General features: G+C 48.9%; 1 protein-coding gene across 1 annotated transcript in view; it reads right to left on the bottom strand.

Annotated features, from left to right (window-relative positions):
- The window catches only part of ptpn11b (protein tyrosine phosphatase non-receptor type 11b), a 223,764-nt gene that overhangs the window by 155,351 nt on the left and 46,689 nt on the right, over positions 1-21,724 (bottom strand). The gene's annotated exons all lie outside the window — the stretch shown is intronic.

Below are 21,724 nucleotides of genomic sequence, written 5' to 3'. Positions count from 1 at the left end.
TTCGTTGGTCAATGGATAATGTTAATTAATACCCAATGCTGATCAAATTAACCAATTTGGAAACTAAAAATTATAACGGAACTGAGCATTTTAGCCAATTTATACTTGGTGCTTCTGGCATTGACTTTAACAAGTTTATTTATTTGATAACTCACCTGTAATGTAGGAGTTAACTTTCACTCCACGAAAATTCCAAACGCTTCTTACCTTGTTACGATAATGACCAGGTACAAAATCAAACAATATCAGAGGGCCACCCCAAATCCCCAGTGTCATTACAATTTTTATTTTTGATTACATCTTTTAATTTTTATTTTTGATTACATCTTTTTTGTTAAATGATGCAAACAGTACTGGGATCTGGAACACTTCCCATATTTTGCACCCTGTGTCAGTATATAGTCTTGCTAGGTGAGGGATGAAGGATCATCTCCAAAATGCTTCAGCAACTTCCAATTTAGTGAACTTTTGTAGACTATTTGTCACAACAGCAATTCTTGAAGCCCTCTGATGCCACAGGCATGTTGGACCCTGAGGCTATAATGTGGACTCAACATTTGAATTTGACATTTCTAGTCTTTCTTTTTTGATAAACAATTTTATTGAGGCATTTTGGCAAACAATACAAAACAGTGTGCAAAGAACAATCAACATAGTGCAAAAACCAGCTCCCCTCCCATAAGGACCCGCCTAACTAACCCCCTAATCTACGTTGCCCCAACCCCCACCCCTCCCCCCGCCCCCCCCCCCCCCCCCCCCCTCCCGACGATTAATTTTCCGTGAAGAAGTCGATAAATGGTTGCTACCTCCGGGCGAACCCTGACAGTGACCCTCTCAGAGCGAACTTAATTTTCGCCAGATCGAGGAAGCTCGCCATGTCCGTTGGCCAGGCCTCCAACTTCGGGGGCTTTGAGTCCCTCCATGCCAGCAGAATTCGTCACCGGGCTACCAGGGAAGCAAAGGCCAAAACGTCAGGCTCTCTCTCCTCCTGGACTCCCGGGTCCTCCAAAACCCCAAAATTGCCACCTCTGGACTCATCCCCACCCGTTTTTTCAGTACGCGGGACATAACGTCCGCGAATCCCTGAACAGGTGAATAGAACGAGACTCCTTCCCTGTCGGCCGACTAGTCCTCCATGGGGACATTTCTAGTCTTTTGAGGTGCTTTTCGTGCACAGCTTTACAGAAATCATACACAAACATTGTAGAAAAGATTGCTGAAAATCATTGCTATTTTTGTCTTTGGACGCAAAACAGTGACGTTGGATGCAAGGAAAGCCGATGACGTGGTACGGTGACGTCAGTCCAGTCGGCAAGCTTTACTGCAGCAGCATGACTGCAGATTTTTATTTCTGAGAATGTAGTTAAAGGGCCAGGTTCCATAGGTCAGTGCAACAAATTAAAAATAAGAGTAGAAAACACAGTAAATCAGGAACTAACAATTAGGTGATTCAAGCTTAAGCTTTTAAAATCTGAATATTGTTGAGAAAGGGAAGTAATCATTTCTGCAGGGCTGAGACCGTAGGAAAGTGAGTTAGTCCACTTTTTAAATGGATCATTACAGGGATCCTTTTGCTGTAGGTATTAGGTGACATAGTGGACATGAGAGATTAACGGAGGAATTTATAAAAATAAAAATACAACACAGAAATAACTTGCCCAAATTGGTTAATATCTTGCTAAACTCTTTTTGCAGGTTTGTCAGGCAGAACACTGACATTATCATAGATTATCATAGAATTTACAGTGCAGAAGGAGGCCATTCGGCCCATCGAGTCTGCACCGGCTCTTGGAAAGAGCACCCTACCCAAGGTCAACACCTCCACCCTATCCCATAACCCAGTAACCCCACCCAACACTAAGGGCAATTTTGGACACGAAGGGCAATTTATCATGGCCAATCCACCTAACCGGCACATCTTTGGACTGTGGGAGGAAACCGGAGCACCCGGAGGAAGCCCACGCACACACGGGGAAGATGTGCAGACTCCGCACAGACAGTGACCCAAGCCGGAATCGAACCTGGGACCCTGGAGCTGTGAAGCAATTGTGCTATCCACAATGCTACCGTGCTGCCCACATAAATTTAGAGGACCCAATTCATTTTTTCCAATTAAGAGACAATTTAGCGTGGCCAATCCACCTAGTCTGCACATCTTTGGGTTGTGGGGGCGAAACCCACGCAAACACGGGGAGAATGTCTAAACTCCACACGGACAGTGACCCAGAGCCGGGATCGAACCTGCGACCTCGGCGCCGTGAGGCGTCAAAGCTATTAGATTAGAATTAGATGTTGTTATGATCCTCGACCAGATCCCCAGGTGTTTGGTAAGATCCAATTGGGGGACAAGTTAAGACAGGACAAGTCAAGGGACAAGACAAGAAAAGATTCCAAGATGGCACCAGAGCATGGCGACTCTCTGCGAGCTCTCTCCCCCAGACCCTTTTCTTTTATCACTTATCACCATTCTGACTTACTAAAACTCTTTTCCACTTCATAGATAATTACTAATAATGTTCTTCATGTATTTGCTTTGTTTGGCCCTTTGTTCCGCACTGTAACCAATCACTGTACTTGTCAATGTACTCTTGTCAATTATTCTTTTTTGTCGACTGTGTACTGTGTACGTTCCCTTGGCCGCAGAAAAATACTTATCACTGTCCTCCGGTTCATGTGACAATAAATCAAAAAGTCATTTTTTGTTGGCGGACTTCCAGCGGTGGCGTGAGTGGGCGCACATTTGGCAGCTCCCGCTTGAGGCAGTGTTTTCGGGCCTTTTCCCCGCTTGTAGGGTGAAGGTTTTGGTGGAAAAAAGTGCAGGACCGAGCGCACAGGGCACTGATGAGGAAGCTCTAGGCGAACGAGCCGCCGAGGGCGATGGTGGCTCGTCTCCTGGATAAGGAAAAGATATTAAGATGGGCGAAGCAGATGAATGGCGGCAGGGAGGGATCAAGCAGTTTGCGGACCTGTTTGAGGGGGGCAGCTTTTCCAGTTTAGAGGACCTGGAGGAGGAACATGCGATGCCCAGTGGGAATGGGTTTAGATACTTACAGATTTGAGTCTTTGTGAGGAAGCAGATGCCGTCCTTTCCTGGTTTGACGCCCTTGGGGGTTGCAGGATAAGGTGCTATCGAGGGAGTGGGTGAGGGTCCAGAAATTTGAATCCTCACCCCCTATGGGAAAGGGCCCTGAAAATCGCAGTGTCCGAGAAGAGAGCAGTCACCGACAGCGAGATTGGCCTGTGCTGCAGAGGTGAGGATCTACTGCCCCTTCACCCAGATGACCTGTCTCAAGTGAGTTGTTCATGTCTGACAAAATGATCCTTTCCTCTCACTGACCACATGTCCATGGTCTCGCAGGATCTCCATCTGATGGGGCTGGGCCATCTAGAGTCATTCCCCACCACCCAAGAGACCACCTCGGAGGAGAGCTCCGAGGAGACCACCATCGACACATCACAGGTGACATTAGTGGACAGGCTTCTGGGGCACAATCTGGTGAGCACCACACAGTCGCTGATGCACATCAGGTGGAGGCAGGAATATCCAAGGGAGTCATCAGTCGGAGGAATGCTGGATCCCAAGACTTAGCTGAGTCCCAGTCAGATGCCGAGCCACTGGACAAAATTGTCCCAGAGCAGATGATAGGCCATAACCATGAGATTCACATTCCAGGGAGTGCATAGCCGATTGGAGGATTACCAAAGGCTACGGGCAGAAGTGGTGATGCCAACAATGCATGGCACCAAGGCCAACACTGCTAGGGTGGTGACCGCAGTGAAAAGCCTGAAGCACGATGTCCCTGTCTTGAGTGGTGGTGTCCAAGGCATGGCTCAATTGGTGACGACCATGGCCGAGGGCCTCGGCCTTATGTCCCAGTCAATGAGGGACTTGTCTCAGATGCAGGTGGACATTGCCGAGGTACTGCAGAGCATGGCCCAGTCACTGAGGATCATCACTTAGGGCATTGACACCATGGTGCAGATAATGGCGAGCCGTCGGGACTGGCAGAACCAGATGACACAGATGCCTCTGGAGCTCTGCTTCTCTTCCATCCCATAGAGACCCCCACGGGCACCGTCAGGGAGGAGGAAGTCCTGGATGCCAACCCGGGCCTGCAACCAAGATGATGGCAGTGGTCTCCAGTTCTTCCAAATGCCCACCTTCTGACACCGGCACATCTGAAGGACAAAACAGGGTGGCACGGCAATGCCAGTGACACCGGTAAATCGGCTGGGGGCCCCCTCGACGTCTGCCAAGGACATCAAAGGCCGCAGGGGGTAGAAAGCATCACGCTGCCTCCACCTCTGATGTGCATCCTGGGGGCACACCTAGACATAGGACAAGGCCACAAAACGATCAAGAGAGATCTAAGTGGGCACTGGGGGGTGGGGGTCAGTTAGCACTGCCTAGGTACCAGGGGCACGGCCACAGTGCCAGGATGGCAGTGCTATGTGACCAGGTGCTATGTTGGCACAGCCAGTGGTCGGGGCATTGGGGGCCATGCATCGGGGCAGCCATTCAATCGGTGAGGAGTTTGTGCTGGCGAGCTCAGCTCCCCAGTACAGGAAAATGGCATCGCAATCTCTTCCTGCACTGAGGGGTTCCGGCAAGCGGAGCTCCTCAATGCAGGAAACGGGACAACGTGCGGCCTTGGCGGGGAGTTCCCTGCTGAGGCCCTGAATTGAAATAGAGTCCCGATAGATAGTGTGGTGTTTCTCAGCGAGCACCAGGAAACACCCGGTTGAACGCGCTCATCATGGCTCTCTGTTCTCATTTGGTTAGATCGCGCCCTTTGTCTCAATCCTCCAACCAGGTAAGATCTTACCATTCTCGCAGTTAACCCCTTAAGTCAACATGGCTTTTACGTTTTAAGTGAAATAGTCTTCAAGCTACTTTATTCTCCATTTATCTCATTTTTACAGTTAACATTAATCTTCCCAACACTAAAAATTACCACTTAAATATTATAATGAATCATATATTTTTATTTATTTATAACAATTTATTTATATGTATCTTTAAATTAGCAAAACAGAGACTTCCAGGTGCGGCGATGACCAGCTGAGTCGCACGTTTCGGCAGCTCCCGGTGAAACGGACTTTTGTGCTCTTGATAGGAGCCCCAACGGCAATTTTGACAGCCAAAAACACTGTGCGGTAAACCAGAAGGGAATCCCCCCTGGATACGGATGAAAAAAGGAGGAGAAAGTGGCCGGATTGCAGTGGATCCTTTAGAACAGCGGCAAGGAAGGCAAGCAAAAACCAAGATGGCGTCGGAAGGTGGCAGTTTAACATGGGGCCCTGAACAACAAGAGTTCTTGAAATGCTGTGTGGAAGAGCTCAAAAAGGAAATGAAGAAAGAGCTGTTGGCCCCGATACTACAGGCGATCGAAGGGCTAAAGGAGGAACAAAAGACCCAGGAGCGGGAGCTTCGGGTCGTGAAGGCAAAGGCAGGCGAGAATGAGGACGACATACAGGGCCTGGTGGTGAAGACGGAGACGCATGAGGCACATTAGAAACGATGTGTGGAAAGGTTTGAGGCACTGGAGAACAACGCAAGGAGGAACAACCTGAGGATTCTTGGTCTTCCTGAAGGTGCGGAGGGAGCGGACGTCGGGGCATATGTGAGCACGATGCTGCACTCGTTAATGGGAGCGGAGGCCCCGGTGGGTCCGTTGGAGGTGGAGGGAGCATACCGAGTGATGGCGCGAGGACCGAGAGCAGGAGAAATTCCCAGAGCCATAGTGGTGAGATTCCTCCGTTTTAAGGATAGAGAAATGGTCCTTAGATGGGCAAAGAAAACTCGGAGCAGTAAATGGGAGAACGCGGTGATCCGCGTTTATCAAGACTGGAGTGCGGAGGTGGCGATAAGGAGGGCGAGCTTTAATCGGGCCAAGGCGGTGCTTCATAAAAAGATGATAAAATTTGGAATGCTGCAACCGGCAAGACTGTGGGTCACATATCGAGGGAGGCACCACTACTTTGAGACGGCGGATGAAGCGTGGACTTTTATTGTGGAAGAAAAACTGGAATGAGCGGGTTATTAAAAAGAACGTTTGAACAAAGTGGTGGGGCGAATGTGGGGGGCGAAGAGGGGGGTTAAAAAGGGGGGAAAGAGGAGTTTTATGTACTAATCCTGCGATGTGGTAACTTTTCTGTCTTCCACAGGTGGTGATGGGGGGGGGAGGAGGAGGAGATGGGGCGTTGGCCATTGGGGGGGGGGCCAAGGGAGAAGCGCGGGCTTGGTTCCCGCGCTATGATAATCATGGCGGGAATAGAGAAGCAGGAAGGAGGGGGCGTCGCACGGTACGAGCCGAGGTCACGGGGGGAAGCCGAGGTCGGCCAGAGTTTGCTGACTTCTGGGAGCAACATGGGGGGAGTAATTACGCTAGCGGGGGGGGGGGGGGGGGGAATTACTGGGTTGCTGCTGCTGGGGAGAGGGGGGAGCTGGTATGGGAGGGGATGGGCGGGGGGGCACCGCCTGGGGGAGATACAGCTGCGTGGGAACCGGGCGAGGAGCTGGAAAAAGGGGATGGCTAATCGACAGGGGGGGGGGGTAGGGAGCCCCCCAACCCGGCTGATCACGTGGAACGTGAGAGGGCTGAACGGGCCGATAAAGAGGGCACGGGTACTCGCACACCTTAAGAAACTTAAGGCAGATGTGGTTATGTTACAGGAAACGCACCTGAAACGGATAGACCAGGTTAGGCTACGCAAAGGATGGGTGGGGCAGGTGTTCCATTCGGGGCTAGATGCGAAAAACAGGGGGGTGGCTACATTAGTGGGGAAGCGGGTAATGTTCGAGGCAAAGACTATAGTGGCGGATAACGGGGTCAGATACGTGATGGTGAGTGGCAAACTACAGGGGGAGACGGTGGTTTTGGTAAACGTATATGCCCCGAACTGGGATGATGCCAATTTTATGAGGCGGATGCTAGGACGCATTCCGGACCTAGAGATGGGAAAGCTGATAATGGGGGGAGATTTTAATACGGTGTTGGAACCAGGGCTGGATAGGTCGGAGTCCAGGACTGGAAGGAGGCCGGCAGCAGCCAAGGTACTTAAAGATTTTATGGAGCAGATGGGAGGTGTAGACCCGTGGAGATTTAGCAGACCTAGGAGTAAGGAGTTCTCGTTTTTCTCCTATGTCCATAAAGTCTACTCGCGAATAGACTTTTTTGTGCTGGGAAGGGCGTTGATCCCGAAGGTGAGGGGAACGGAGTATACGGCTATAGCCATTTCGGATCACGCTCCACACTGGGTAGACTTGGAGATAGGGGAGGAAACAGGAGGGCGCCCACCCTGGAGAATGGACATGGGACTAATGGCAGATGAGGGTGGGTGTCTAAGGGTGAGGGGGTGCATTGAAAAGTACTTGGAACTCAATGATAATGGGGAGGTCCAGGTGGGAGTGGTCTGGGAGGCGTTGAAGGCGGTGGTTAGAGGGGAGCTGATATCAATAAGGGCACATAAAGGGAAGCAGGAGAGTAAGGAACGGGAGCGGTTGCTGCAAGAACTTTTGAGGGTGGACAGACAATATGCGGAAGCACCGGAGGAGGGACTGTACAGGGAAAGGCAAAGGCTACATGTAGAATTTGACTTGCTGACTACGGGCACTGCAGAGGCACAATGGAGGAAGGCACAGGGTGTACAGTACGAATATGGGGAGAAGGCGAGCAGGTTGCTGGCGCACCAATTGAGGAAAAGGGGAGCAGCGAGGGAAATAGGGGGAGTGAGGGATGAGGAAGGAGAGATGGAGCGGGGAGCGGAGAGAGTGAATGGAGTGTTCAAGACATTTTATAAAAAATTATATGAAGCTCAACCCCCGGATGGGAGGGAGAGAATGATGGGCTTCTTGGATCGGCTGGAATTTCCCAAGGTGGAAGAGCAGGAAAGGGTGGGACTGGGAGCACAGATCGAGGTAGAAGAAGTGGTGAAAGGAATTAGGAGCATGCAGGCGGGAAAGGCCCCAGGACCGGATGGATTCCCAGTCGAATTCTATAGAAAATATGTGGACTTGCTCGCCCCGGTACTGACGAGGACCTTTAATGAGGCAAAGGAAAGGGGACAACTGCCCCCGACTATGTCTGAAGCAACGATATCGCTTCTCTTAAAGAAGGAAAAGGACCCGCTACAATGCGGGTCCTATAGACCTATTTCCCTCCTAAATGTAGATGCCAAGATCCTGGCCAAGGTAATGGCAATGAGAATAGAGGAATGTGTCCCGGGGGTGGTCCACGAGGACCAAACTGGGTTTGTGAAGGGGAGACAGCTGAACACGAATATACGGAGGTTGTTAGGGGTAATGATGATGGCCCCACCAGAGGGAGAAACGGAGATAGTAGTGGCGATGGATGCCGAGAAAGCATTTGATAGAGTGGAGTGGGATTATTTGTGGGAGGTGTTGAGGAGATTTGGTTTTGGAGAGGGGCATGTTAGATGGGTGCAGCTGTTGTATAGGGCCCCAGTGGCGAGCGTGGTCACGAATGGACGGGGATCTGCATATTTTCGGCTCCATAGAGGGACAAGGCAGGGATGCCCTCTGTCCCCATTATTGTTTGCACTGGCGATTGAGCCCCTGGCGATAGCGTTGAGGGGTTCCAAGAAGTGGAGGGGAGTACTTAGGGGAGGACAAGAACACCGGGTATCTTTGTATGCGGACGATTTGCTACTATACGTGGCGGACCCGGCGGAGGGGATGCCAGAAATAATGCGGATACTTGGGGAGTTTGGGGATTTTTCAGGGTAGAAATTGAACATGGGGAAAAGTGAGTTGTTTGTGGTGCATCCAGGGGAGCAGAGTAGAGAAATAGAGGACCTACCGTTGAGGAAGGTAACAAGGGACTTTCGTTACCTGGGGATCCAGATAGCTAAGAATTGGGGCACATTGCATCGGTTAAATTTAACGCGGTTGGTGGAACAGATGGAGGAGGATTTCAAGAGATGGGATATGGTATCCCTGTCACTGGCAGGGAGGGTGCAGGCGGTTAAGATGGTGGTCCTCCCGAGATTCCTCTTTGTGTTTCAGTGCCTCCCGGTGGTGATCACAAAGGCTTTTATTAAAAAAGGATTGAAAAGAGCATCATGGGTTTTGTGTGGGCCGGGAAGACCCCGAGAGTGAGGAAGGGATTCTTACAGCGTCGCAGGGATAGGGGGGGGGGCTGGCACTACCGAGCCTAAGTGAGTATTATTGGGCCGCTAATATTTCAATGGTGAGTAAGTGGATGGGAGAGGAGGAGGGAGCGGCGTGGAAGAGATTAGAGAGGGCGTCCTGTAGGGGGACTAGCCTACAGGCTATGGTGACAGCCCCATTGCCGTTCTCACCGTGGAACTACACCACAAGCCCGGTGGTGGTGGCTACACTGAAGATTTGGGGACAGTGGAGACGGCATAGGGGAAAGACTGGAGCCTTGGGGGGGTCCCCGATAAGAAACAATCATAGGTTTGCCCCGGGGGGAATGGATGGGGGATATGGAATGTGGCAAAGAGCAGGAATAACGCAACTGAAAGATGGGTTTGTGGATGGGAAGTTCGCGAGTCTGGGAGCGCTGACCGAGAAATATGGGTTGCCCCAAGGGAATGCATTCAGGTATATGCAACTGAGGGCTTTTGCGAGGCAACAGGTGAGGGAATTCCCGCAGCTCCCGACACAAGAGGTGCAGGACAGAGTGATCTCAAAGACATGGGTGGGGGATGGTAAGGTGTCAGATATATATAGGGAAATGAGGGACGAAGGGGAGACTATGGTAGATGAACTAAAAGGGAAATGGGAAGAAGAGCTGGGGGAGGAGATCGAGGAGGGGCTGTGGGCAGATGCCCTAAGCAGGGTAAACTCGTCGTCCTCGTGTGCCAGGCTAAGCCTGATTCAGTTTAAGGTATTACACAGGGCGCATATGACTGGAGCACGGCTCAGTAAATTTTTTGGGGTGGAGGATAGGTGTGCGAGGTGCTCGAGAAACCCAGCGAATCATACCCATATGTTTTGGTCATGCCCGGCACTACAGGGGTTTTGGATGGGGGTGACAAAGGTGCTTTCAAAAGTAGTGGGGGTCCGGGTCGAACCAAGCTGGGGGTTGGCTATATTTGGGGTTGCACAAGAGCCGGGAGTGCAGGAGGCGAGAGAGGCCGATGTTTTGGCCTTTGCGTCCCTAGTAGCCCGGCGCAGGATATTGTTAATGTGGAAAGAAGCCAAGCCCCCGGGGGTGGAGACCTGGATAAATGACATGGCAGGGTTTATAAAGCTAGAGCGGATTAAGTTCGTTCTAAGGGGGTCGGCTCAAGGGTTCACCAGGCGGTGACAACCGTTCGTCGAATACCTCGCAGAAAGATAGATGGAATGGAAAAAAGAAGGCAGCAGCAGCAGCCCAGGATCGGGGAGGGAGGGGGGGGGAGGGGGGTGGGGGGGGGGGGGGAGGAGGAACCAGAAGGACGCTCAGGGTTGTTAATATATACTGTATAATATGTATAGGTCGTTGCGACAGATAATTATATATTGGACTGTTAAATTATATTTTTGGAGAGTGTTACTTGTGATCAGGCAGTTGCCAATTAGGGTTAGTTTTCATTTTTGTTATTTATTATTTATTCATTTTTTGTTTATAAAATAGGTCATTGTTATTTGTGTTGTTATAATATTGTGTAAAGGATGCACAATGTACTGTGTTGGTTGACCAAAAATTTTCAATAAAATATTTATTTAAAAAAATAAATTAGCAAAACAGGAGCTCTACGTTTAATCCATCACATACACAACATAAAATGAGTCAATCTTCACTTCAGAAACATTGAATCCTTTTCCAGCACCCAAGAAGGGAAAGAGATTTTCTCATTTGGCAGACAGCAGGTGTGATTTTCAAATTCATCACCTGGGCAATAAAGGTGGCAAAGCAGATTCCCCAACTCATCTAATTTCAACATTATCCCGGCCATCTCTCTTATTTATACTGCACAGAGGTGTCAGTCCAGATTATAGGCTCAAATCTAAAATGTTGCAACCCGTGTTTTGACTCAGAAGCAAGAATGGTGCCCTGGGCGGGATTCTCCATTAGCTGACCTAGAAATCGGGAAACGCGATTGGGCGGAGGAGTCTGACGCCAAAATCACAGCAGGTGCCGATCTGACGGCAAATTGCAATTCTCCGTCACCTCAACAGTGGGGTCAATATGGTCCGAAACGCGCATCAGGAACAGGCGCTAAGGCCAGAAGCCCCCATGGTGCCGGCCACCGATGGGGCCATGCAGGGGTGCGGGAAAGGGCATGCGGGGGCGGAGCCCGCAGTGCCAACCGGGGCCACCATATAGCCCATTGGACCTGGGTGGACATGGGAGTACGCACCATGCTCACATGTCGGACTTTCAGTCCCTGCACACAATGGATATTCAAATTCAACCAGAAATGGTGGCCTTCCAGAAAAGGTTCATACCGACAAAAAAGAAAGACGGTAGAAGGGGGAAAAATCGACCATGGATATCTAAGGAGGTGAGGGAGAGTATCAAATTGAAGGAAAAAACATACAAAGTGGCAAAAATTAGTGGGAGACTAGAGGACTGGGAAGTCTTTATGGGACAACAGAAAGCTACTAAAAAAGCCATAAAGAAGAGTAAGGTAGACTATGAAAGTAAACTGGCTCAGAACATAAAAGCAGATAGTAAAAGCTTCTACAAATATATGAGACAAAAAAGAGTGGCTAAGGTAAATATTGGTCCTTTGGAAGATGAGAAGGGAGGTTTAATAATAGGAGACGGGGAAATGGCTGAGGAGCTGAACAGGTTTTTTGGGTCAGTCTTCACAGTGGAGGACACAAATAACATGCCAGTGACTGATGGAAATAAAGATATGATAGGTGAGGACCTGGAGATGATTGTAATCACTAAGGAGGCAGTATTGGGCAAGCTAATGGGGCTAAAAGTAGACAAGTCTCCTGGCCCTGATGGGATGCATCCCAGAGTGTTAAAAGAGATGGCTAGGGAAATTGATAATGCACTAGTGATAATTTATCAAAATTCACTAGACTCTGGGGTGGTCCCAGAGGATTGGAAAGTAGCAAACGTGACACCACTGTTTAAAAAAGGAGGTCGGCAGAAAGCGGGTAATTATAGGCCGGTAAGCTTAACTTCGGTTGTAGGGAAAATGCTGGAATCTATCATTAAGGAGGAAATAGCGGGGCACCTGGAGGGAAATTGTCCCATTGGGCAGACGCAGCATGGGTTCACAAAGGGTAGGTCGTGTCTGACTAATTTGGTAGAATTTTTTGAGGACGTTACCAGTGCATTAGATAACGGGGAGCCAATGGATGTGGTATATCTGGATTTCCAGAAAGCTTTTGACAAGGTGCCACACAAAAGGTTGTTGCATAAGATAAAGATGCATGGCATTGAGGGTAAAGTGGTAGCATGGGTAGAAGATTGGTTAACTAACAGAAAGCAGAGAGTGGGGATAAATAGGTGGTTCTCTGGTTGGCAACCTGCAACTAGTGGGGTCCCTCAAGGATCAGTGTTGGGCCCGCAGTTGTTCACAATTTACATAGACGATTTGGAATTGGGGACCCAGTGCAATTTGTCAAAGTTTGCAGACGACACTAAGATGAGTGGTAAAGCAAAAAGGGCAGAGGATACCGGAAGTCTGCAGAAGGATTTGGATAGGTTAGGTGAATGGGCTAGGGTCTGGCAGATGGAATTCAATGTTGCCAAGTGTGAGGCTATCCATTTTGGGAGGAATAACAGCAGAATGGATTATTATTTAAACGGTAAGATGTTAAAACATGCTGCTGTGCAGAGGGACCTGGATGTGCTGGTGCACGAGTCGCAAAAAGTTGGTGTGCAGGTGCAACAGGTGATTAAGAAGGCTAATTGAGTTTTGTTTTTCATTGCTAGAGGGATGGAGTTCAAGACTAGGGAGGTTATGCCGCAACTGTATAGTGTTGGTGAGGCCGCATCTGGAGTATAGTGTTCAGTTTTGGTCTCCTTACCTGAGAAAGGACATATTGGCACTGGAGGGAGTGCAGAGGACATTCACTAGGTTGATCCCAGAGTTGAGGGGGTTAGATTATGACGAGAGGTTGAGTAGACTGGGACTGTACTCATTGGAGTTTAGAAGGATGCGGGGGGGATCTTATTGAGACATATAAAATTATGAAGGGAATAGATAGGATCGATGCAGGCAGGTTGTTTCCACTGGTCGCGGAAAGCAGAACTAGGGGGCATAGCCTCAAAATAAGGGGAGGTAGATTTAGGACGGAGTTTAGGAGGAACTTCTTCACCCAAAGGGTTGTGAATCTCTGGAATTCCTTGGCCAGTGAAGCAGTTGAGGCTCCTTTTTTAAACGTTTTTAAGAAAAAGATAGATGCCTTTCTAAAGAATAAAGGGATTCGGGGATATGGTGTACGGGCCGGAGAGTGGAGCTGAGTCCACAAAGATCAGCCATGATCTCATTAAATGGCGAAGCAGGCTCGAGGGGCCAGATGGCCTACTCCTGTTCCTAGTTCTTATGTTCTTATGTTCCTGCTAGTCGCCGCAGCCCTGTACGAGCTGACGCTGCTCGAGAAGGAGGAACCTGCAGCAGCGGCATGTGCCCCAGAGGAACAGGAGGCAGCCAACCAGTATGGAGAGCCAGCCGCCTAACATACCAAGGAGGAGGAGGTGCCATGGCGGCACCGCTTGAGGCCTCAAGAGTAGCAGCAATGCCCGTCTTTCGAGGACCTGCTGGACTGGGCATGCCGCCAAAGTCTCCAGCTGTGCACGGAGACAATGCAACATATTTGCCAGATCTTGGGAAAACCTGGCACCGTGGGAGAGGACCCTCACTCCCGATGGCCGTCAAGGTAATGGTCGCCTTGACTTTTACGCCTCAGGGTCCTTCCAGGCAGTGAGTGGGGACCCAGGATCTCAGACCTTGATGCACAGGTGCATCTGCGCCATCACGGAGGCCCTATTTACCCTGGCGGCTCAATACATCCATTTCAATGTGGACCGAGCCCACCAGGATGCCCAGGCAGTGGGGTTCGCCGCCATCGCCGGGGGGGGGGCGGGGTTACCCACAATGTCCTCCCATTCCACCCTTCCTCTGCCCAGATCAGCCCATCCCTCTCACCCATCCGAGACAGCAACGAGGCATGTTGTAACAGTGTGAACAGGTGTTTAATGTGACAACATATATGACAGCATATTTACAGATTTGTGCCATAGCCCCTATAACTTAACTGTGCCGTGCACTTGTGCCAACTTCACTGGTGTCTTACCTTTTGGCGTCTAGGTGGATCCCCAGATGGTACAGTAGTAGAGGCATCCTGCCATGATTCCTGCCCTGCAATCTGCAACCTGGGTCCCCATTGGTAGCCAGGTTTCTGCTCAGGTGTCCCAGGTGGTGTGGTCCCACCCTGTTCTGCCTGCTGTGCACCAGATGCACGGGGGGGGGGGCCTTCTCCATCTGGGACTGCACCACATCACCCATTGACTGTGCCACCATTTTCTGGGTCTGTGTTACATCAGCCAGTGACTGCCCCATCTCCCTGTGTTTGCGCCATGTCTCCAGCACCTGGGCAATGCTGCCGACATTCCCACCCATGGGCTGTGACTGGGCCACGCTCAGGAGCGCCGCTGCAATTTCCAGGTGGCTCTGGCAGATGGTTGCCTGTGAGGTGGCAACCCTGTCCTGGGCCTCGGCCAGCGTCTCCACAGAATTCCCCAGGCCTTGGACATGCTGCTCCATAGTTAAAACTGTCACCATAATGCTTCCACCACGGACGCACCCGTGCAGTGTTGGCCTGGGTTGCACGCATTGTCTGCATCACCTCCACTCCTGCACGTAGTTGCACTCCTCCAACTGCTGCTGCAGGTACAAACCGTCGTGCAGTCCCCGGCTCTGCGACTGCATGTCCACAATCGATAGGACTGTCCGCTCCAGAAGCCCGAAACCCAACTGGACAGTAGCTAGTTCCTGGGGTTGGCCTGCCCTCAGACAAGCCATCCCCTCGGGTGTTCCTACCTCCACCTGCTGTGTGGTGAGCACCAGAGTGTGTCCCAGGAGCCTCTTAACTAAAGTGCCCAACAGAAGGAAGTGTCTCTGGGATGGTGAAGGGTGTTGGAGACAGCTATAACAGGAAATCTGTGTTATCCTCAGACTCAAGGTCCGGGGTATCATGCGTCTCGGGTCGAGGGCTGCCGTCCAAGTTGCTCTCATCATCAGTGCTCGGCTCACAGGTGGATCCGGCTGTGGCACTGGCTGGGAGTGGGGAAGGCTGGATGGACCCGCCCCATCTCCAGCATGTCTTGCAAGACACAACACATGATTGGACCACGGACACAAGTGTCACAGGGAACCGCAACTCAGCAGAGTCTCTCTTCCTCGCCCATGGCCGAACTCCACCCCACCATGGCTGCCATTATGGGTACCGGCATGTGGTGCAGGGTGGTGGTTTGGGTTGTGAGGGGGTAGGGTTACTGGGACAGTGTTAGTGCCAGGGGCACAGCGCTGACTACTCACCCTGGCCGCCTTGAGGAGGTCATGCAGCTTTTTCCAGCACTGCTGGCTGGTCCAGATGGCACTGACCGCCTCTGCCATCTGCGCCCAGGCACAGCGAATGGCAGCCTCCTTCCCAGGCTGGGGTACAGGGTCAACTGACTCTCCTCCACCGTGTCCAAGAGGGTCTCCAGCTCGGCGCCTGTGAAATAGAGTGCCGCTCTCCTCGCTGCCATCTTGTTGGCTGGGATGATGCGCGTGTGAGGTGTGAAGTATGTGTATACGGCTACAGCTTGTCAGCCTCCTGAGTGTCCATCGCAAAACCAGCGAATCCGAGACCATATTTCATTGGAGTCGACTGTGTTCCACATGGTGCCAGTGCTAGCCCCTTAACAGTAGCTGAATTGATCCAAGTGAGAGGCCAATTTTGCTTTTGTAGAACTCCACGAATCCTGCGCCGGTGTCAACATTAGTCTCAGAAATGGAGAATCCAGCTCCCTGTATCTGTCCAATTTTTGTTAGCTTGATCTAACTTTGGCAGATTCAGATCCAAGGATGTGCATTACAGATATGTAAAATTAAAACTGACCAGTTAAATGCAAGTTTTCAGTTTGGAGACCTCTCCAGGTGGCAGTAGCATTATTAACGGTACAGTTGGCAATTTTCTTTAAACTAGAGGCTTTATTCAACTACAGCATTGTGCTTTCCACTCACCTGAAATTCCATGCTGTTTGACATCGCTAAATATATGCTAAAACACCAGGGTGTAAGAAATGGCTTAAATAAGACATGACTTTCTGACTTTCCAAATGTGTTCTAACGGACTTCCCGAGATAAAACCAGGAAGCAGTGCAAAGAATAACAGTAAAAGAACATTGTAACTGGCCATAACACAATCCTATATGAATACAAGTTCACAGTTTCCTGCTGTGCCATCAAGGCTTCAAATAAGATCTAAGGACCAGTTTTCCTCTGCTGTGCAAGTGATGTACACCTATTGATGAGACACAAACCAGAGGGAAAGAGCAGAAGAAAATATTAACAGGTATCTACCTTAATTATGCAGTTCACGTAATTCTACTTGTTGCTGCAGCTCTGTTTTTTTGCATGTTAAGAGAATCCAATTTTACATGGTAAGCAATGTTGCTGGATCACGTGACATGCTTTCTTTAATTTCTTCTGGTCACATGCTCCCATTTAAACTCACCATTTTTTTGATTGAACAAGTAATACTGACGCTACACAATTGGTGGGCAATTTTCATCAACAAGAGAGAGCGTCATCAACAATTCTGCGGTATGACCCCCACCATCCACATCCTGAGGTTTACCTTTGACCAGAAACTGAACTGCAGTGGCCATATCTCTTAACCACTGTGACTACACGAGCAGTCAGAGGCTGGGATTGCTGCAGAGAATAACTCCTGAATCCCCAAACCCTTTTCACGATCCACAAGACACAAGTCTGGTATGTGACAGGATACACTCCATTTGCCTGGATGTCTCCAACAACAACAATCTCTTCTTTCAACAACACTTAAGAAGCTCAAAATCATTCAGGACAATGAACCAACTTGATTGTCATCCTATCCACCACTTGAAACATTCACTCCTTCCTCCACCAACGCACAGTGGCAGATGCACTGCAGAAACTCACCAAGTCTCTCAACAGTACCTTCTAGGTGGTGGAGATTACAGGTTTAGAAAGACAAGGACGGTAGATGCTTAGGAACACAATTATCTGCAAATCCTCCTCCAAGCCACACACAATCCTGACTTGGAACTATTATCACTATTTCTTCACCGTCACTGGGTCAGAAACCTGGAACTCCCTTCCCAACGGCATTATGGGTGTACCTACACCAGATGGACTGCAGCACTCACCTTCTCAATTAATTCCCAAGAATTTTTTTTTTTTTAAACTTGAATGGTTGCCGGGGGAGTTAAGTTCATGGAAGAAGGGAGACGACAAATACCACTTCTTCAGTCGCCATTTTCCAAAAGAATATATCTAACAGCTACATGGTATATTTATAAATATTAAAGGAAGACTGCCTTCAGAAAGTATTGCTTTATTAAGGAAAAGGTCCAAAGGTTCCATATCTTCTTGAAGGAGGCCCTCCAGCACATTTTAAGGCAAGCATGGTCATCTCAGTCACACTCAAGGTGACGACTGCCATGACCATTTTGTTTGGCCTCCTGGTTACTCGCTCCAAAGTTATGAGTGCCTTATTCAGAAGAGCAAATACCAATAGAATATTCCCTGTATAACAGGGTGGTTATATGCCAAAAGTAAAGGGGTCTACGGGGCCAAATCCAGTCTTCCTGCAGGTATGCCTCTTGCATGAATTGCAAGGAATACAACTCCATAAATCTCCAATTTGTGTGTTACCATCATCACTGCATCATGTGAAAAGGCAACAAATTTCCAGGCACTGAAATCTCTTATCTGGCAAAGCTTAAAGTAAATGGTCTCACTTTTAAAGGAAAATAGTAGGGATGTTCTTTTCAAAAGAAAAGCACTTTTCGCATTTTTATTTAAGAGAATCAGTTCATTGACTAACCATTTCAGGAGTGTACCATTGCAATATTTCTCCTCTGATGCATAGTAGGATTCATTTCATTCATACAGATACTTCAGAGTGATCTGGAAATCAACCAGCATCCAGGAGGAAAACACCAATGTGAGCCTTTATGCTGGCCTGTAGCACCAAGTTTCAGATGGTAAAGAGTCAATGTGCAGGCAACTCCCAAAATATGCTACACTGATATAATTCAACATACAAGCAGAGACACGAAATATTAAATCTCAACATGAGGAGACGAAACATTAAATCTCAACGTGTGGAGAAGCAATTCACTGAATCAATCTTATTTTTCAAGATAACACATAGAAGTAAGAACTTAAATTTGAAAGTATTCAAACTAACTTTATCTTCTCTCGAGCATCCAAAATTGCTTCCCCTTCATCCTCTTTTATAACAATTGCAAATAAAATTGGGAATATTTCCTAACAGCCACAGGGATTTAAACTGAAACATCCTAAATTAGGTGCAGAGTTCACAATCAGTGTTATTCATTGACCTCACACCTTGGCAGGGGGCCCCCCAAGGGGTTTAAACTGAACCCCCCAAAAATAGGTGTAGAGTTCACGATCTGTGCTATTCATTGACTTCAGGTAGCCCAATATCGTGAGTGCCTCACACTACTTAAAGTTCATCTGCACCTATTAAATGCTTTTCAAGCATTCTGGTTGCTGGTGGTGCTGGATCATTCTGAATATTGTGCGGTAAAAAATTCAATAATAGTTGACCATGGGAGAGCTGTTGCACAAAGCTCATGGAGGCTGAACTGGAGGTCTTGGTGAAAGAGGTGAAAAGGAGGAAAGATGTTCTGTGTTCCCAGGTGGACAGCAGCTCTCCAGGCACATGCAGGTAAAAAGAACTTAAAGGTCAGTGCCAGAGGTGTAGGCCCAAGGACCTGGATGCTGGATAGAAAGAAGTTGATTATTCCCACACAAGTTGTTAAGGCCAGGGGGCACCTTCGAATGCCATATCCTAGCCTCCTCCACTGCTTAATTCACTACACCTCCATTACTCACCTACCAACGCTTACCTGTTGACTAATTAGAATTCATAACTAACATTCATGTGCTTTCACTCACCCTCAGACACTTAGGACTGTTATAAGCTTCACAGTGGCATCTCAGGTTGCATAAAATGGCAGCTTTTCAACCATGACATCCACATCACATATTGCAGGGCACTCACTGACACTGCTGTCTTCCAGGAGAAGATGGAGGACAATAGGACTCTGCAGGAATTAACTGGAGGTAAGAGCAGTGTGCCTGCACATGTTAACCCCTACTGAGACAACAGTCCTGACTATTTTTGGAAGGAACACCAATGAGAGTCCTTTTCCCCCTGCTTTTTCAACCTCTTCTATTAGTTTGCCCTATTCTGTGTAACCTTTGCTCATTCTCCCAGTCATGCTCAATGCCAGGAGGAAACATTCTTAAGCCACCAATGCAAATAGCACTAGTGGGGAAAGGTCCTTCACATTGTTGAACATTTGTGCAAGGTTAGAAGAGAGCTGAAATTATAGTACAGAGCTCCAAAATGCACTGGCAACTAATTATTAACATACTATGTCATGATCTACACGGGAAAATGTGGTTTCAGGAAGGGGAGGAAATCAGATAACTAAACTGGCCACTAAAAGAAAAATAAATGATTAAAACAATGTTTCTATTAATGTTAACATAAACTATATTCCTCCTTTGGAAAAATAATCTAGTGTCAAAAGGTTTAGTGTGTGCAAAATATTATAAATATCTTCCTTACTGTGCTGTAATGTAGATCAACAGTGACTACACTTCAAAAGGATTTCAATGGCTGTAAAGCGCTTTGGGAGCACCCGAGTTGTGAAAGATATGTATGTATCGATTTGGTTTGTTCATTCATTGTCAATTTTTCCAAGAGAATCAGTTTTGAGCTTGCAGCTAATTTCTATTATTAAACCACTTTGAATGACTAAAAAGCGCAGTACGTCGGTGGAGCAAAAGTGTACCAGTCTGAAAACACTAGCAGTTATCTCCCCGGTAATTTATTTGCCATAAATCATTCCAATGAAATACCAATGTGGCCAAATTATATAGCCCCTGAAAGACAGCGCAGGGATTGTGATTTGCAATTAACTCGCGCCTCCTTGTCTTTGATGCCGGTAGCAAGTCAGCTTGGTGCTGTTTGCTATTTTAATTGATTGCAGCGTGAAGCCAATACAAACCTCACTACTGATTGGCTTCACGCCTCAGCAAGATCCAAAATAGTTAAAGGTTGGCACGAGGTAAAGCCAGCCTGCACTACTTAAAGCTGGCTTGCTCCTCGTAAAAGGGATGTGACATTGTAGCGGAAGCAGGTGCTGCAAATCACTCCTCTCTGCCTCCTCGCCATATAGCTGGTTACAAGAGGAGTTTGTCCCCTCATGGTGACAAGATTGTACAGGACTTTTGGGATTAGAATGGATAGATGCTTGATGGCAGGCACAGACACAATGGATCAAAAGGCCTCTTGATCGAAGAATTGAGAGTGCAGAAGGAGGCCATTCGGCCCATCGAGTCTGCACCGGCCCTTGGAAAAAGCACTTCACTCAACCTTATCCCCGGAATCCAGTAACCCGTCTTAACCTTTTTTTGGACACTAAGGGCAATTTAGCATGGCCAATCCACCTAACCTGATGTGCTGTAAAACTCTATGGGCGCGATTTAATGGCCTCACCATGCCCAACCCGGAGATGTGACGAGCCGTTGAATCTCATGGGGCCTCTTGCGAGACTCGTGACACTCAAAACGCCTCAAGATTTAACGAGATTTTGAGAGACATCGCAATCTGAATCTCGCCCTCGCTTGGCGAGATCCAAATATGCATATTTAAACAAGCCATTAGTCTAATTTAAATATGTCTGCCCATATTCTTCTGGGGCCTGGGAACGAATGGCCTCGTCTGGGAGACCTCGCCAGGGCACCGATTGGCACTGGTTTCCATAAACGTGGACTGGGGTAATGGCACCTGGGAGGGGAGGTTTCCCAGGCCATTAAAGACCCATGGGGTGTCAGGATCTGGGCCGGGTGGTATCCTGGCACTTCTGCTGGCACCTGGACACTTGGCATGGTCAGTCTGGTATCATGATATTGCCAGCTTGTCAACCTGGCACTGCCAGGGTGCCCAGTGGCACAGGCTGGCAGTGCCAAGGTGCCCAGGTGCCAATTTGCCTGAGCCAGGGATCGGGCCTATGGTTGCCTTGCCCTTTAAGAAGTAGGGTGAAAGGGCAGCACGGTGGCGCAGTGGGTTCGCCCTGAAGCCTCACGGCGCCAAGGTCCCACGTTCGATCCCGGCTCTGGGTCACTGTCCATGTGGAGTTTGCACATTCGCCCCGTGTTTGCGTGGGTTTCGCCCCCACAACCCAAAGATGTGCAAGCTAGGTGGATTGGCCACGCTAAAGTGCCCCTGAATTAGAAAAAAGTAATTGGGTACACTAAACTTATATTTTATAAAAGGAGTGGGGTGAAGGAGGGGCTTAATCCCCCAAGAGTAAATTGAGTGCTGGGGGTGTCGGAGGCCACGGTGGGGTGGCTGAAGGAGTCAAATGATCGGGCCTCATTTAAAAATGGCGGCCCGTTCTTAGAGTTGCCTGTTGAGTTGAGCTCGTCAGTGCAGGAAATGAGGCAAGTGTGCCCGACTGAGGCCAAAAAAAGGCAAAGTCCCGTTAAA

Source organism: Scyliorhinus torazame, chromosome 16 (genome assembly GCF_047496885.1).
Source record: "Scyliorhinus torazame isolate Kashiwa2021f chromosome 16, sScyTor2.1, whole genome shotgun sequence".
NCBI lineage: Eukaryota > Metazoa > Chordata > Chondrichthyes > Carcharhiniformes > Scyliorhinidae > Scyliorhinus > Scyliorhinus torazame.
This window is presented reverse-complemented; position numbering and strand designations above follow the sequence as displayed.